Raw genomic sequence first — 17,741 nt, 5'->3', positions numbered from 1 at the left:
GTTGGTTTACAGTAGTCTGACCTGTTTTCTGCCTTCCATTAATGATGAATACAGTGGTTGTATCTTGTTCCTTTGTTAGAGAATTCCTTGATATTCAGCTTGGTGTCTCACCAGAGGACAGTTGCAGCAGAGTCATCTGACTAAAGTCCCATGGTGGTCTCTAGATGGGCTTGCTTTTGGAACAAAAGCTCCCATCACCTTCTTTGTACCACACAGTAGACTTTACAGCAGTCTGTCTCCACACTGTCAAGGTGTTGTTTTTCAGACCAACTCATTACTGGGAACACGCCGTGAAACAAATATAGCTGAAATATATAGAAATAATATACAAATATACCTGACACCAAAAGTGGACTTCAGTCCTGTGGAAAAGTGGACCAAAAGTGTCAAAAAGTGGACTTCAGTCCTTTAAGTCCAGTCAACAAGTCACCTACCAGAGTAGAATTACCCTGAAAAATAGAAAAAATAATTAAGTTCCTTTTGAATCGATTCCACTGCAGGTGTCTACATAATTTTATTTAAAAAGAATTTGTGTGCATTTCCTGTGCTGACAGTGGAGCTGCCCTGAGAGCGGCTGCTGCACAGGAAGGAACTCAATGAGTGTAACGAGTGTCTGCAGCCACACCCTCTCAGAGATTTTGTTCTCTCTGCTCTCCTGCACAGAACACAAAGCTTTTCTGCACTCATCAATAAAAGGCATTAAGAAAATGAGTCTATTGGCAATGGGAAAAGGTTTGATCATCTACATTTAGCAGGTATACCCACTTTAAAAAAAAAAACACCCGCAAATCTTGGTGTAAAACAGTTCAAGAGTCTCATGATTTCTCATGACTTCCACATAAGTTATTGCGGAGGGGCAAAGTCTGTGGTTAACATCAATATGACCGTAATGTTGATCTGGATTTGTGGCTTGATTGACATCAAATATGATGTTACTTAGATTAAAAATAAAGGGCTGGCAGGCATTACCACAAAGGCTTGTTTAAATCAATTCCTACAACTACTGTGCTATGCTATAAATGTACAAGGTAGACATGTGAATATAAATACAAGACCAGAGGAAATAAGCATCAAAAATCTAAACAAAATGTCAAAGGCAAACAATATGTATGTAGCGACATGTGGCCATATAGGCATACAAGTTTTCCAGTTAAAATAAACATGCAGGTCAACATGATAGGAAGTTACTGAATCAGACACCAGATTATGATAAAGATACACAATATGCAGTCTTACCGGGTTAAGTTAAAATCCTTCAGTCATTTGTAATCCACACACCTGTTTATCTCTAATGTACATTTCACTCTCGTAAATGTGCTTCCTTCTTTACTGGCAGAGCTGACAGCTACACTTTCACTTTTGTTTAGAGTCAGCACCAGCCTCCCTCCTCTTGGAGAGCTACTGAAGTTAACACAATGGTTATACAAGGAAATGTGTTATTGCTTTTGCAATACATATAATACATATGAGATATACAAGTTTTCTCGCTCCTCATCTCTTTACATCCACTACCTGTCCTCAATTTTCTGCCAAACATAGTAAAAGATTTTTATTGAACAGCATAAAGTTGACAAGAGGAAAAATGAAAGAAGAATATTCAAACTCAATGCAGCAGAGACTGGGATACATCAGCTTTTATCTCTTATTATTGGGTCAAGCTCCAAACTGCTCACACATCCTATATAGCAATTTTGTTTGTACTACAAAGATACCACTGCCCACATCTTTCACACTCCATGTGTGTTTGCAGAAGCACTTTTCTATAAAAGAAATTATACTCTCCAAGCACAAACCAAGAAAGACATACAACCGTTTTCACAGGCTGAGTAATACTAATGTATTTACTTTGATACTTTGATGTGTAAAGTTGATGGTTTTGGTTTGATTAATGAAAGCTGATCTAGTACCTAACCTTGGTATTTAATCTTATCTCTGGGACAGCCTTATAAAGTTTGACTTGGAGCGTCAGCTCAGCACAGCAGAGTTTTCACAAACTTTAAGGTGTGCCTTTACTGATGAAGTGCTTATCTTTAGTCAAGCAGCTTAATTATTAATGAAAGTTGATCTAGGACCTAATCTCAGTACTTAATCTGATCTCTGGGACAGCACCATTTGAATGAACAAGCCTGATCACAAAAAATGGAAATTGTGAATGTCAAAATAAGAGACAAATGACTGGAAAATGTTATGCAAACACATTAGTATATGCAGAAATAGTGAAAATCAAAAGCTCTTCTAAAATTTATTTTATAAAGATTATAGAATAGAAAGATACAAATGCAAATTGTAGTAGGATCTATTTGAATTTTTCAATTGATAATTTTTTGGAAGTAATTATAATTAAAATTTAATGAAGTCTACAGTGGCAACCTCCAAAATCCTTGAGCACCTGCAGGATCACAGATGTAATTCTGGCGTGTTTGTACAAAATTTGGGAAAATAAGGAAAGAGAAAGAGAAAGACAAATCATTCACTTCTTGTCCTCTCATGTTCATTTCTCTGTAAACAAGTGATTATCTATCACTGAAGTACAGAAACTTAAACATTCTTGTGAAACCTAAACACCATGAGTATAGACATCACTGGAGCAGAAACATTACTGTTGAATTGCCCCACTAGACAATGTTCAAACAACAGCAGGAAGCGATAACAGAACAATGAAAAAATTAATAAATTACAGAGTGTGTGTGACTGTGTACGTGCCCTGTCACACTGAGGTTATTAAATCTGTAAATGTGTACTTTCAACTGTGGGTGGAACATTTTGTCATGTGATGCAGCTGGTTCTAAATGACTTTGTTCGACTGTCACTATGCTGTTGTATGACTTAACTGTCACACTTAAAGCAGCAATAAGGTTAATGAAAAACTGGGTCGAGTCCTCAAATTTTGCAACTTAAGTCTGACTCAAGTACAGTAAGGCAACAAGTACATAAATGTCAGTACAGTTAACTTGTAATGTGCCGTGCTTCAAATTTATTTATTTATTTAAAGTTTATTTGTAAAGGGACAAGTATGTAGCATAAATCAATGCCACACACTGTAGCATTTATAGCATAAGATAATATGCAATGCCTGTCCCTCGCTGGGCCTTAAGATACAAAAGACTCAGCAACAAAACACAAGTAACAGTGCAAACTACAAACAATGAGAAATACAGGACACTACAAGATACAAATTACAAAACATAATTAGCACCATAGAGTAAAAAACACCAAATTATTCATGACTACATGACTGATTCCTCTTCAAAAACTGTTTCAATTTTAATTTAAATTGATCTAAATCAGGATCCAGTTTGAGTTCTACAGGTAAAGAATTCCACATGTTAATTCCACGGACAGAAAAAGCTGTTTGTCCAAATGAAGATTTACACAAGGGAACCTTACAATTCCCACTGGATGCTCCACATGTTACTGAGCCTGAAGCTCTAAGTGGAACCACAAGGTCAAGGAGCACCTGAGGAGCCTGATTATGTAGGCATTTATGGATGAGTTTGAGATTGGCAAGATTAATGAAATTATCAAAACTTAACATATTTAGTTTCTGAAGAACATGGCAATGATGTGATCTTATTGGTTTCCTGTCTAAAATTTTAACTGCTCGATTGTATATCATCATGAGAGGTTTGGTTATTGTAGATGCTGCTTGTGACGAAGAGGTTACACAGTAACTCAAATGTGAAAAAATCATAATATGCATGAAACTGTTTGCAGCATGAAATGGGAAACAATCTCTGATAAGATTTGCAGATTTTTCCACTATCTGCTTATGCTGCTGTTGCCTACCACTGGACATCATGGGAAAACCAGTGTTGTGTATTCTTAGAAGAGTCTGTATTTTGCACCACAATCACCAATGGGTAAAATTTACCTGTGGCTGTTTTTTCATTGTATGTAGCTTTTTTTCAATAAAATATTCAAGTTCCCCAGGCACTGACATTTTTTGAAAGTGTTATAAAGCACCCTCTATTGTTAATAATTGTGAAGACAGCTCCAGATTTTTACATTATATTTACACCTGTAACTCCTGTAAGAACGTAAAATTTACCCCGTTAGACCAAATCACCATAACGTTGCACTAACAACAATGGACACCTCCAAGCAGAAAACTGGCAGTTTATCTGAATAGCAGAGATTTGTAAAATCCTGTTTATTTCCACTGTTATTTTCAGCTGTAGCTGTTTTGTGTATCCAGCTTCTACATTTGGGTCTGGTTGCAGTTTATGCTGCAAAGCAGACACCAAGCAGCTTCCTTTGGTCTGTGTTTTTTGAGAGAGAGAGAGAGAGAGAGAGAGAGAGAGAGAGAGAGAACGCAGCAGTGGACACAGAGGCCAAACGGGAAAAGTGGTGTTAGTGAGAAAGCCAGTGAATTAGAAAAATAAAACATTATAGAGAGCCAAAGTCATGCCCCTTACGGTGAACCACTATGAGAACTAACTTTTTGATCCCATTTTAATGATGTTTATCAATTTAAAAGATAATTTTACAAGTCAAGAAATTTTGTCACAAAACTGTCTTATTCTAAGACTTAAGACATGTAATTAGAATGACCACAGCCAGAAGTGACATCATGACTTTCTCTCTGCAAAAGTAAACATTAGCCACTGAAGCTACAATGTCCAAAGGAAGGCATTTGGAAAAGACCCAGCAGAAAGTTGGAGAGGGAAGGTCACCAGGGAGAGGTTGGAAAGATTAGACTGGGACACATCAATTTAAAGTCATCTCTAGACCTAATCAAGAAACATCCAAGTGGAACACGTGATTTCTGTAATAAGATGGAGACTGTGGATCAAGTCATTCTCCTCTGCCCCAAATGTGCAAATGAAATACAGTTATTAAAGAATGAACTGGATTACAAAGGAATTATATATGTACCTTTAAACAATCTTCACAAATAGCTCAGGGAAATCAGTTTTGAAGCAAACACTGGACTGGTGACAAGAATGTAAGAACAATGAAGGACCAACAGTTAGTGGCATAATGCTCTGCCTGGTAACAAGTCGCATTAAAAGAAGAAGAAGAAGAAGCTACAATGCCTGTGTGTTTTTGTACGGGGTTGTTGTCACCAGGAGTCAAACGCTGAGCGAAGCAGCAGGAGTCGCTGGAGAAAACAACTTCGGGTAAGCTAACGTTACAAGGGAAATGTAGTTCACTGAGTCGTTTCACATAAAACTGAACTTCAAATTATGTAACTGTAGCAGGTAAATTTCAGCTGTTGGCTGTTTTAGGCATACAGCGATGCCTGATATTTCTTGTGTTAAGGTTTATAATATGTAACTTGAAATATCTCAAAACACTAGATGTTATCCCAAATGTTTCCAACAATGTTCAAATGCAGAGAAATCCATAATTTTTTCTAGGTAACGGTGTGTCTGCTACAAGTTGTTGCTAGCTAGCTGATTTTTGTTATAACTTCCAGGAAAACACAGGATAGGTCAGATACTTTAAAGAATGAGGAAGGAAATTTTGAACTAAACATAACATGAATAAAACTTCAATATTATCTCCTCCATAAGCATAATATTATCCATTTCAGATAGATTTTCATCAGCAGTGGTGTTTGTCTAAAATGATTCCACGCTAAACCAACACCATCAAACTACGTCTTATGTTACTGTTTTAATATGAGCGAGACCCCTGGTGGCACAATTTACATACTGTGTGTTTAAATTCATGAAGTGCTCCAGCCCAGAGTTTATAATTATTCTAATGCAATAATTCTTAAATAGTAAAATTGATATATTTTCTGTCAAGCCTCCCATTGTGTAATATTACAAACAACAAAACAGCAACAGGTAATCAGACATCTTTGAGAATTCTAGTCATTTTTGCTGCTGATTTGAGGTAATAAATTATCTGCAGGTTGTAAAAAAAAAAATAGTACATCCATAGTGTGGCAAAAAATATAAACCATCATCCTCACACCATTTACATTCATCTGTAACAAAGAACTGTCATCAGGTTACAATGTGTTTAAGTTTAGACTACTTGTAAAAATATTGTTTGAGGCCGTGTACAGAACAAACTAACTGGACAGTTTCACAGCCGGGATGCTGACAGCACTAAGCCTATCAGAGAGTTGTTGTGCTGTGAAATATGGTGGCGCGTGATGTTTTACTGCTCGTGTCTTGACTCTAAGGTGAGAGGGAGTTTTAAAGGATTAAGAGTGATGAATGACCAGGGGTTTAAGAGGGGAAGATTCAACTTTAGACTAACTTGTTTCTATCGTGTTTGAACTGTTCAGTCCAGATTAATCAACATGAGGTGCGGCATATGGTCACCAGAGGGGAAGAGAGGCATGAGAAAGTCTTTTTTTTTCCTGTGATGTTTATATACAGGTTTCCAGAAATCATACAGAAAAATTCAACGTATTCAGGAGACGATTACTGTTTGTTCATAAAACTATCAAAACCTTTAAGTAACTGTAGTGGAAGTTTTTGAAAATTTTGTCAGAAATTATTTAAAAAGATAAAACCACACACTGTTCATGACCAGTTTAATGCTGTGTTTACATCAACAATTGTGTATATATAAATATATATGTGTGTATGTCTGTGTGTGTGCGTGTGTGCGTGTGTGTGTGTGTGTGTGTGTGTGTGTGTGTGTGTGTGTACATATATATATGTTTAAGGAACAAGGAATCAAATTTGGACAGAAATAAACCTCTCGTGTTCATTGTAGAAGTCAGAGATCTTTTACTTCAACTAAGCAAAAACAAGTGTTTGTATTTATATTTATATTTTTGAGTGAATATACAGTATGTTGCTATTTTTAGTGTTTTTCCCTCATTTAAACACAGTACACAAATTCTTCAGTGTATCTCTCACTAAAACGATACCAAAAGACAGCTGATGAAGCTGTGAAGCTGCATGGGATCACTGGAGTTATTTTCACTTTTAAACAACCACTGTAGTCGATGAAAATCTATCTGCCGTGACAGGTTGAAATCATGCTCATGGTCGAGGTAATATTAAAGTGTTATGTTCAGTCACAAGCACCAACTTCATTCTTCACTCTGACATATCAGATGTATTCTGTGCTTTGCCAGAAGTTAAAGCAACTAGCTAGCAACAACTAACAGGACAACACACTGTTACCTTGAATTTGCGATAATGAGAGATATAATAAGATAATTTCATATACAACATATAAATATATATATATAACATGTATATATAAATAGACTCTAATTTTGTTAATATGATATTTAGATTTGTAATATATATGTGTGTGTGTGTGTGTGTGTGTGTATACAGACAAAGCAGACAAAATAGTTAATAGTGTATTTACATGATATTTGTGCTTACATCTCTCTGTCATGCCTTTGTACTTTTTCTCTTATACCATTCATGTCTGTCTGTATTTTCCCCCATGCTTGTTAATAATCTCTCACTTGTCTCTCTTTCATCCCCAGGTAGCAGCTCCCCTCACCGCTCTAGGAGTGACAGATGACCTGGCAGCCATCAGAGTGATTGGCCCGCTGTTATCTTCTCCTAGGTGACTACTGGTATGGTGTGTGTGTGTGTGTGTGTGTGTGTGTGTGTGTGTGTGTGTGTGTGTGTGTGTGTGTGTGTGTGTGTGTGTGTGTGTGTGTGTGTGTGTGTGGGAGCGGGAGTTGGGACTGATGGAGATGACATGGATATTCAGGAACAAAGAATGTCTTTACTGTGGGATTAGAGAATCAGACGGGACATCAGTCCAACATTCCACAGAGTCTCACAGACTTTGCATTGAAACATCAACCTGACCTGTATAACTGTAGGTTTTACACATTTGGGCTACAAAAATGCAGATGCAGAAAATGATTAATCCACAACAAGGTATTTCAGTATGTTCAATTTTGAAGATTATCACAGCTACTCTCCCCCCCAAAAAAATGTAAATTAGAACTAGAAATGCACCTGAATCTGAATATGTTATTCAGGAAAGAACAAATAATGTGATAGAAGCAGATATTTTTTTTCTATTACGATGCACCATGATTATTCAACTGAAGACTATTTTTATGCTATTTACTATTTTTATACTTGTTTCATTTTACTGTAGAGTTCCTGTTTCCAATGGAAAACAGAATCTTTGGAGTTATAAAACAGTTTTTTCAGTTTCTGATTTTTCATGATCCCCCAGTTAAAGTGTGAGATGGGCTTCAATCAGATCATAAAACTTAGTTTGGCTAAAAGTAAAAAAGAGTAAACAGATGAAAAGTACCATATGAAATATAGTTTATAATTAATTTTATGCTTTGTAGGCACAACAATTGCACTGCCAGTGAATATCAGGTCAGATAATTTTGTTGGTTGAAATTGATAGAGATACAGATACAAATAATGACATGTCTGTACACCTCTAATAAGAGCTTTCTTTTGTTTTTGGTTACTTGTGCACTCATATCACCACAGTTTTTTCTTCATCTGGCCTTGTTTGATTGAGATCATGGAAATGCTGCACTACTGAAGACATTTATATATTATTAAAGTGAGCAGAGTGAGAGACATGATGGAGGTGAGACCTGTCCCAGTTAACATAGTCAATACCTGTTAGAGATGCTTCACTCCTCACCTGTCAGATGCTGTTAGAGGAGACAAAGTTATTAGTTGGCAGTGACCTCGAAACTAACAAACAAAATCTTTGGCGTCCTTCTGTTCACTGCATGAATGTTTCTTCTCTTAATCAGAATAGTATGTCTAACCTTAAACCTGAATCCCCCCCTCGCCTAAAGAAATCAGTTATAGTGGACACAATGTCAGACTTAATATGGAAAGGTGTCACAAACTGACAGTTCAGTCTGATATCAGCTTAGTGACAAGTTTATACACTGTTATAACATAAAAACATCTTGTTATAACAATATAACAAAACTTTTTACAGTATAACATGAGCCTGATCCGTTTGTCTTTTCCTGGTGTGGCAGCAGTATACTGCTGCAGGTAAGAGACAAAACTTACAACACTGAAAAAAGAATAACAGAATGTGAAATCATCTAATGATGCTTTGTGAGTCATTTTTGCATTTGCAGTGCATGTCAATGATAATACTGAGATATAACCAGCAAACTCTGTGGGATGATTCACAGTGTCTAATGTGACAGTTTCTGCTTTCCTGATTTTCCACCAACCACTTTTTTATGATCCTGATCACATCTCTGGAACTGCATACCTTCAAGATCCAGCCTGTGTCCCATGACAGCTATTCTGGTGAACTGCACGGCGATTAGTGGATCATCAGCCCCTGCAGTCCCATCCTGTGTGGGGTGGAGAGACTCTAAATGGACAAACCAGTCTGGATTCACTCATGTTCAGGACATTATTCAGCTGGGCGGTGTGCAAGCAGGGTGCCCTACTCTGCTTTTTCCTTGTGTGTGTGTGTGTGTGTGTGTGTGTGTGTGTGTGTGTGTGTGTGTGTGTGTGTGTGTGTGTGTAGAGTTCCCAGGTGTGTCTAAAAGAAGTTTGAGTGTCTAAATGTTTCCAGTGAAAAAAATTTAACCTCTGAACTCCAGAGGAAAGTGCTTCTCATTCATCAGTAAGAAACTGGACACACACTCATACACTCATGAGCAAACACACTAATAAGCACATAGGGGAATACTACACACACACACTCTTAGTTATAAACTGCCATAATGATTCATGAGGACACGGTGCATGATCTTTTCCCTAAAGGCCGAACTCTGACCTTTGACCCCTCCAGTGGCAGAAAGCAGCTCAGCTCTCCCTCGGAGAGGTCACATCCGTACAGTCGTCTGTTCTCTTCTTCTTTCACCTCAGTGTGTCTCATCCATCGCTCCTCACCTTCTCCTCACCTTTACTCTTTGCCTTCTCCAAATTTCTTCATGACATTTTCTTCCCAGTCACTGCACTCACTCAGAGAGGATGCATACCAAACAGAGAGCTGATGAGAAATATGAGCATCAGTTTGTCATCCAGAGATTCACAGCTACTCATTAAGTTAACATGTAATTTCCTGCATCTGCTTGTTTTATTGTGTTGACTGACTTGATGGACGAACTGAACAGAAGAACATTTATAACAGAATATCTGAACATAAGAACATCCTCTCTCAGCACAGTTTTGAAGTACCTTTACTTAAGAATATTTCTAGTTTTAAGTTATACTCACAACATTTTTTTGGGTTTATAAATTAGTACTTTTCACATACAATTTAAAGCTAGTTACTGGTTACCTCACAGATTGACATTTTTCATATAAAATGTATGATATAAAATATAACTTATTCCAAAAAAGTTGGGATGTGTGTGAAACACAAATAAAAACAGACAGCAACTATTCCCTAATGCTTTTGACAACAGCACAAAGACAAAATATTTAATGTTCAAAACTTTATTGTTTTTTGTAAATATACACTCATTCTGAATTTGATGCCCACATCTCATTTCAAAAAGGTCGGGACAGGAGCAACAAAAGACTGAGAACGTTGGGAAATGCTCCAAAAACACCTGTTTGGAGGATTCCTCAGGTAAACAGGTTATTTGGCAGCAGGTGACAGTATCAAGGTTATGTATGAAAGGGGCGTCTTTGAAAGGCTCAGTCATTCACAGGCATGGATGTGTGGGCAAATAGTCCAGCAAATTTAAGTACAACGTCCGGGCAGCACCAGTGCTGAAAGGTACATCCAGGTTTTGGAGCAACATATTCTGCCATCCAGCCGGCGATATTTTTCAGAGACATCCCTGATTATTTAAGTAATTATGGCAAAACAAACCCCAAAAGGCTGGTGCAGGACCCCAACATGAAGGCCCTCTCACTGTACATTATCTAACTTATTACACATTTACTTCCCTTCCCAAAAACAATAATTTGACATAAAATATCCATTTAAAAAACATTTTTAAGAATATTGAATTGCTTTAAACTATTTTATTGCTCCTCCACAGTTTGTAAGTTTGTGATCTCTATTAAAAGAAAGCAGACTTTAGAAATACTTTAGTTGACCAATCAGCTTGAAGTGTGTTTTGCTGGTAATATTTCAGTACTTATACTCAAATTTTCAGGGCAGGACTTTAAAATGTAATGGACTATTTTAACTGTATTACAGCTACTTCTACCTTAGTGAAAGGTCTAAGTACTTCAGAACTTTATATTGGGAAATTATTATTTGGATGACTTTGGTTAAAAAAAAGAGACAAAGCACATGCAACATGCAATTTAACAATGATAAAGGTTAGTATTGCCATGAGGAGCTGCTAAAAAAGACAATAAGTAGATTTTTCCTTTCCTTCTGTCTGCTCCCTGCTTCTTCTTTCCTGTTTGTCAATCTGTTTCTAGCTGTCTTTTCTTCTAACCTTCTCCTAAATTGTGATTCAGTAATTTGTCCACTGTTTCCTACAGGCTATCATTATCCCTCCTTATATATACACACAGACCAGCCCCAATCCCTTCTGGCAATTTCCTTTCCTTTTTTTACATATCAGCTGAAGCCAAATATTAAGTCTACACAGATCGGCAGCCAAGCATTGTCTCTTATCTAATCTCCAATAATCATTAACAGCTGAAACCGGCTTAGCTGCAGTAATTAGAGAAGGCAGAGAGGGAAATGGAAGGGGTGAAAAACAGCTCACTCAACAGCCTGCTTACATTCCTCCATGCTCCTCTTCCCTCTTCTTTTTCTCTGTTGCTCATTTTTCCATCCTAGTTCCTCCTCATCCTCTTCTCTATCCATTTCTTCTTATCCTAAACCCCATCCATATGTCTCCAGACCATTAATGAAATGTAAACTAGATAAATAACCTCATCTGTCAATAATTACACTCCATCTGAGGAAAACCTGCCAGAAATATACAAACTTCCATCTACGCATGCTCACACACACATTTGTGTTTCCTATTTCTGGACAAATGATTAGGTTACAGGTAGATATGCTGACACTAACACGTACATACTCACCCTTTGTATTACTTTTGCCTCACTGTCAACACCTGCTCTTAACTTACCACTCAGATGTTGAAAGGAAATGTCATTTGTCTGTGATGGGAAAATAATTCCACTTATTTTCCTACAAAAAACGTAGATGTGTAACAAACGTTACACTCTAAAATTTTACTTGCATTGGCTTGTTTATTGCTGTAAATTACACTGGAAAAGAACAAGTTGAGAAAACTCATCAAGGCAGCTGCCTTCACTAGATAACCCTAAACCCACCCCACCCCCCCCACACACACACACACCCCACCACTGGAAAAAAATTGAAATTGAGTTAGGCTCATCATTTAAAAAATCTATTGCAGAAAGTTGCCTTGAAATTTTGAGTTTTTCTCTTTTTTTTCATTTTTACATAGTAGATTATATATGACAGGCCACATATTATTTCATTCAGTTTTATCACAGCAAATTTTTGGTATTGAACTGAACTGAAAGAGTGAAAGGATGAGCCGGTGTGTGAACGTACTTCCATTTCATCATGTAAAGTGATGACTGTGTTGAAAGCTCCTTTTAATGTGAGAGGGCCGGTCCATTTTTAGCCAAGTGAGAGTGTGAAAAATAACCGACCCCGCTCCTCAACACTAATGGACTCATCCATTACAGTCTTGTGAAAACACAGTCTAAGTGGAGGAACATTAGCAACAGGGGTTTTGCTTGCATATGTGTGTGTGTGTGTGTGTGTGTGTGTGTGTGTGTGTGTGTGTGTGTGTGTGTGTGTGTGTGTGTGTGTGTGTGTGTGTATGAGAGACCAGCAACTGATTGTCAAAATGACGGATGACTGTTCGCATGCACACCTGTGTGTATGTCAAGTGTGTATATAAATGTGTGTGTGTGTGTGTGTGTGTGTATGTGTGTGTGTGTGTGTGTGTGTGTGTGTGTGTGTGTGAGGTGTGTTGCAAAGAGATGAATGTGACCAGTTATCCAGTTGTTTCTCCTGTTAATAAACCAGACAAAGTATAGGAAATCCTGTGAGTGCAACAGCAATTCACAGACCTGCTGCACACACACACACACACTTTTACATTTGCTTGGTAATCAAATAGCAGTGTGACAGTGAAGTAAAACCTTGCTGAAAATTTCTGCAAATACTGCAGAAATGACTAAAAACATTAAAATAAAATGATTTACACCTAATTTGCAGCCTCTACAAACTGAGCTACCAGGACACCCCATAACTGTATTTTTAGGCATGTTTTTTTAGTATTTCATTTGAAAAGGTTGATGGATGGCCAGTTTCACAGAAGTTTTTACACTTACTTGAGGTGGTTTTGCCTTTTTCAAAAAAGAGCTAATGTGCTTAATGGGAGATAGAAACACAATTTTTCCAAATAAGCTCTAACACAATAAACATTAAACTCACATGACAGATCAGAGAAGGATGTGATGGTGTTTTGAAGTGACAACATGACATGAAGGACTCTCCATTTTGGTAGATTGCAGAGTCTGCCCTGCTGCAGCGTCTAATCTCATGAAGTTGCACATGGTTAGTGTAAAAACAAGAAAAATCTGGCGTTGACTGCACAGCACAAAACTCTCTCTTTTATTGTTTTGTTTGTGTCAGCTGTGTGTGTATTGGGTTTTTTTTTTTTCGTATCTGGAAATACCTTTACACTACATTGCACAATTGATCTCTCCAGCTACCTGTACCCAGCATGGAGAGCCACTACCTCTTAAAGTTATCTGGTATCTGCCGTGTATTTTTTCCATTAAATTTTGGCTGAAAATACTACAGTAAACTATATAGTGGATTTTTCCTTTAACTTTCAACTAAAACAAGTCTTTTAGGGGGGGAAGGGGGAAAAGCTCAAGTTATTTATCCAGCTGCTGGCTACAACTTCATCTCACTGTGTGCTTTAGTGTCAGTTGAATGATAGAACAAATACACACAAATACACATTTAATGAGAAAAAAATACACTTCATTAATACACTCCTTACGGTCTCTTTTGCCCCTCATGCCACCATGTGGGATTGCTGTTCTGCTCGCCTGACTGTTGTGTTTGAACTTTGACCCCTCTGCATGGGTCATCCCCCTGAACTACAGCCATGTTTTGTCTGAACTTTTGGTCCTTTGACCTTCAGTCTGGGGTCATGGCCATCAGAAGCAGCAACGGAGGAATAATACAAGTGTGGTTACAAGCTGCTTCAAAGAGCCTTGCAAGTTGTAGAGCTGTTTCTTTTTAATTCATTAGTCTGTCCCAACGGTTTGGGTCTGGGAACCTAAAAGGTCTCCTTCTGAGGTCAGAAATGTCCCTATCAAAATAAGGAATAGTATGCTACTACTGTTACTTTGTCAATGTGTCATTCTTCTGTCTCTGCTGCCCTCTAGTGGTCTTACAGTGGACAAAATATTCTTAAATGTCAACACAGTGATGGCTCTTTTATTACAAAGTCTCTCGACACTAAACTACATAATTTATCATATCATTTACTTATGAATGTATCTGTCATCAGTGCTTTTTCATTTTTAGACTTCTCCAGTGTCAGCACTGAAACCAACCACCCACAAGTGAATTTCCCTGTGCAGGCGATCAATACAGTTCATCTTATCATAAATGATCTTATCTTATATCTGATGATGAGTAATCAATTAATCATTTAGTCTATAAAATTTTGAAAAATTGTTACGATAAATAAATAATTAAATAATAAAAAAGTGACTTCTTCTGATTGCTTCTTTTATCCAACAGTCCAAAACCCAAAGGCTCTTCGAAAAACAGCAAATCCTCACATGTAAGAAATGGGAACCAGCAAATGTTTGACAATTTTGCTTGAGAAATGACTGAAACAATTAATCAATTATAAAATAGTTTTAATCAACAAATCAATTAATTCACAGGATTTTCAAAGTGGAGTTCTTATATATATATATATATATATATATATATATATATATATATATATATATATATATATACATATTGATTATACTACTACATTCATTAGCAGGCTAATGACCCAGTTCATTGCTTATGTCTGTTGTTAAGCACAGGGATATGTTAAATGCATTGTGTTTACAAGATACTCCTAATCATTCGAAGGTGTGTTGTTTTCCCTGTATTTGTACATAATTTTTATTTTCCAATCGTGAAAAGTAATAAAGTTGTTATCGCCAGAAGTATGCCGAGGGTTTTATTTTATAAATTGCACTTTACTTCCTGTTTATATCGGGACTGAGGATCGTGTATAGAAGGGAACCGCAGACCCACGAAAAATCTCGCGAGAGTGGTCATTTTAATAAATACCAGGACTTTTATCTAACCCTACAAAGTGTCTCTGTCCCTAAACCTACCCAGACCTTAGCCATAGAATTGTTGCATTATAAATCATTATGAGTTTGTACAATGTGCGCAATGAAGAAACAACGCTTACAAATCTCGCGAGAGTTTCGCAAATCGACGGTTCCATTGTAGATATGACTGGATTACAGCTGGTGATCATGTAGCGGTGGAGAGGCTGACTACTTGTACAGTTTTTGTTGTAAGTATAATGCACCATAGTCAGTGCGCACGCTAACTAGTTCAATTTGTCCGTAAGCTGAATTAAAGTAGTAGCATTATATACGCTAAATACGTATTTTGTTGGTGAAGGTAATGTATTGTCTTGCTACCTGGCTAGCCTAAATTACAGCATCGAATATTACTATCGAGTGGATTGAACACCTTTGACTGTAAACAAAAACCCAATGAGCCTCTTTAAATGTGTGTGAGCTGCTGCTGGATAAAGTCCCTGTGCCTTAAAGTGTGAACTGTTATTTTGTCCAGCCCATGTAGCTGCATTTGAGTCCTGATGCTGTTTTCAGGAATATGTGATTGCATCATGTCAATATGGACCAAAATCTCTAAGAAATGTTTCCAGCACCTTCTTGAATCTGCCACAGAGAATTGATTCAGTTCTGAAAGGGGATCAAACCTGGTACTAGCAAGGTGTACCTAATAAATAGGCCAGTGAGTGTATTTGTCTTTGCATACAATTGAGTGTTTGTGTTTCAAACGGTTATAATGTATGAAATGTTAATTATGATATTTCTTATTATCTCTGTCTATTTACAGACCAATAAGGACACAAATGTCACCAAGGATCTTTTACACTCTGCACCTCAGTGGACAAAATAAGGGAAGCACCACATGAAAAGTAACTTTGTAGTAATTAAATCACAACTACAGAAGCATCTGCTCAGTTATTCACTGGAGTGACAGCTGGTATTATCTGCCACCTTCAAAAGAGATGGTCAACACCTCCACTTCCAGCATGAGTGAGTTAACAGACTTTGACAGAGGCCAAATAGTAGGTGCACAACTTGCAGGTCTGTCAGTCAGAGAAACCGCCCAGTTATGTGATGTATCAAGTCAAACTGTCCTCAAAGTCATGAGTGTCTATAATAAACATGGACACACTGCATCAGCAAAGAAGAACAGTCGGCACAAGTCACAGACAAAAAAGATGAGGCAGACAAAAGGTGCTGCTTACAGAGGAGCTGCCAAGGTGAAGCCAGTACCTGAGCCTCTGGTCGACACACAAAACCCAGATGAAGAGAGTAAAAGACCTGATTCCCAAACCAAGGACAATCAGTAATGTGGTCTGAGGAGCTGTATTTCAGACTTTACATAGGCTGGTTAATTGTATGTGCATAAACCACAGTTTTATTCACTGTTGAACATTTTCATTTACATTGTTGGTTTAATTTTTCTTTCTTGATCATGTCATGTAAGCTTCAGTAACTTTAGTTCAGTTTAAATCAGCAGCACCTGTATATTTTTGGGTGCAGCTGTCATTTTTGTTGTTGAGGTGGAAAAACACATAAAAACAATGCCAGATTTTTCTTTAGTTTTGAATAAATTATCACCATTATATAATATGCATACTGGACAATGAAACCAACTTAAAAATTGGAACTGATATTTTATCCAAAATGTAAAAAAAGAGATCAATGGGAACAGAGAGAACTGTCTATATGCCACATTCTTATGTTAGACAGGCAGTGTTTTTCCCACATGCTGGAATGAAGCAGTGTTTCAAGCTGATAGGTGCATGATGACTGCTGTCCACTAAGGCAGGGGTCTCAAACTGATCACCTGCTCTCCCCCTCCATCCAACCCACAACGTGATGTCAAAAATATAATCTGGACCACAGAGTTGCTTTATTTTTTCTAGTTGTTTAATACCGATTTAAACTTCCCTTCAACTGAATACAGTTGAAATAAAGACACAAATCTATTAAAAAAAAAAAAACACACAAAAAAATATTGTATGATAAGATACGACTTTGTTGATCCCACACCTGGAAAAGAATATCTCGTTCAACAATATTTCTCTATAAGCAAACACAGTGGCAGAGTGGATTAGCTAGTTATGTGACAAAGCTTAAGTTATCTTTGCAATGACTGACGATGACTGACAAATTCAAAGTGACGGGAGAGTCGCTGAGTTTGTGTTCAATGTACAGCTAACTAATGATTATAACAAAGAATAGGAACTGCTGTTTGTATTTTTTGTTAAATATGACATAAATATGTTACTAATGGAGCAAAAAAGTTAAATTTTCACAAATATTGCACATTCCTGCAGTTCTTGACCATTAACATGGCCTCACCATGAGATGACAGTACTATAAGTGTCCTCAAACATCATTTGAGTTTGAGACCCCTGCACTAAAGTCCATGTACCCAAAAATTATTATTGGTTTCTGACTGATTAGCCTTTTTTCTGTAGTTGAGAATTCAGGGGAAAAATACTAACTTTTCTGTGGATCAGTATTACAGATTCATCCTCTGTACTGTGCATTGATTTCAATAAGAGAAAATAC

This window comes from Lutjanus erythropterus, chromosome 6 (assembly GCF_056507025.1).
Source record: "Lutjanus erythropterus isolate fLutEry1 chromosome 6, fLutEry1.hap2, whole genome shotgun sequence".
In the NCBI taxonomy this organism is placed as follows: domain Eukaryota; kingdom Metazoa; phylum Chordata; class Actinopteri; order Lutjaniformes; family Lutjanidae; genus Lutjanus; species Lutjanus erythropterus.
Note: the sequence above shows the minus strand (reverse complement) of the source record.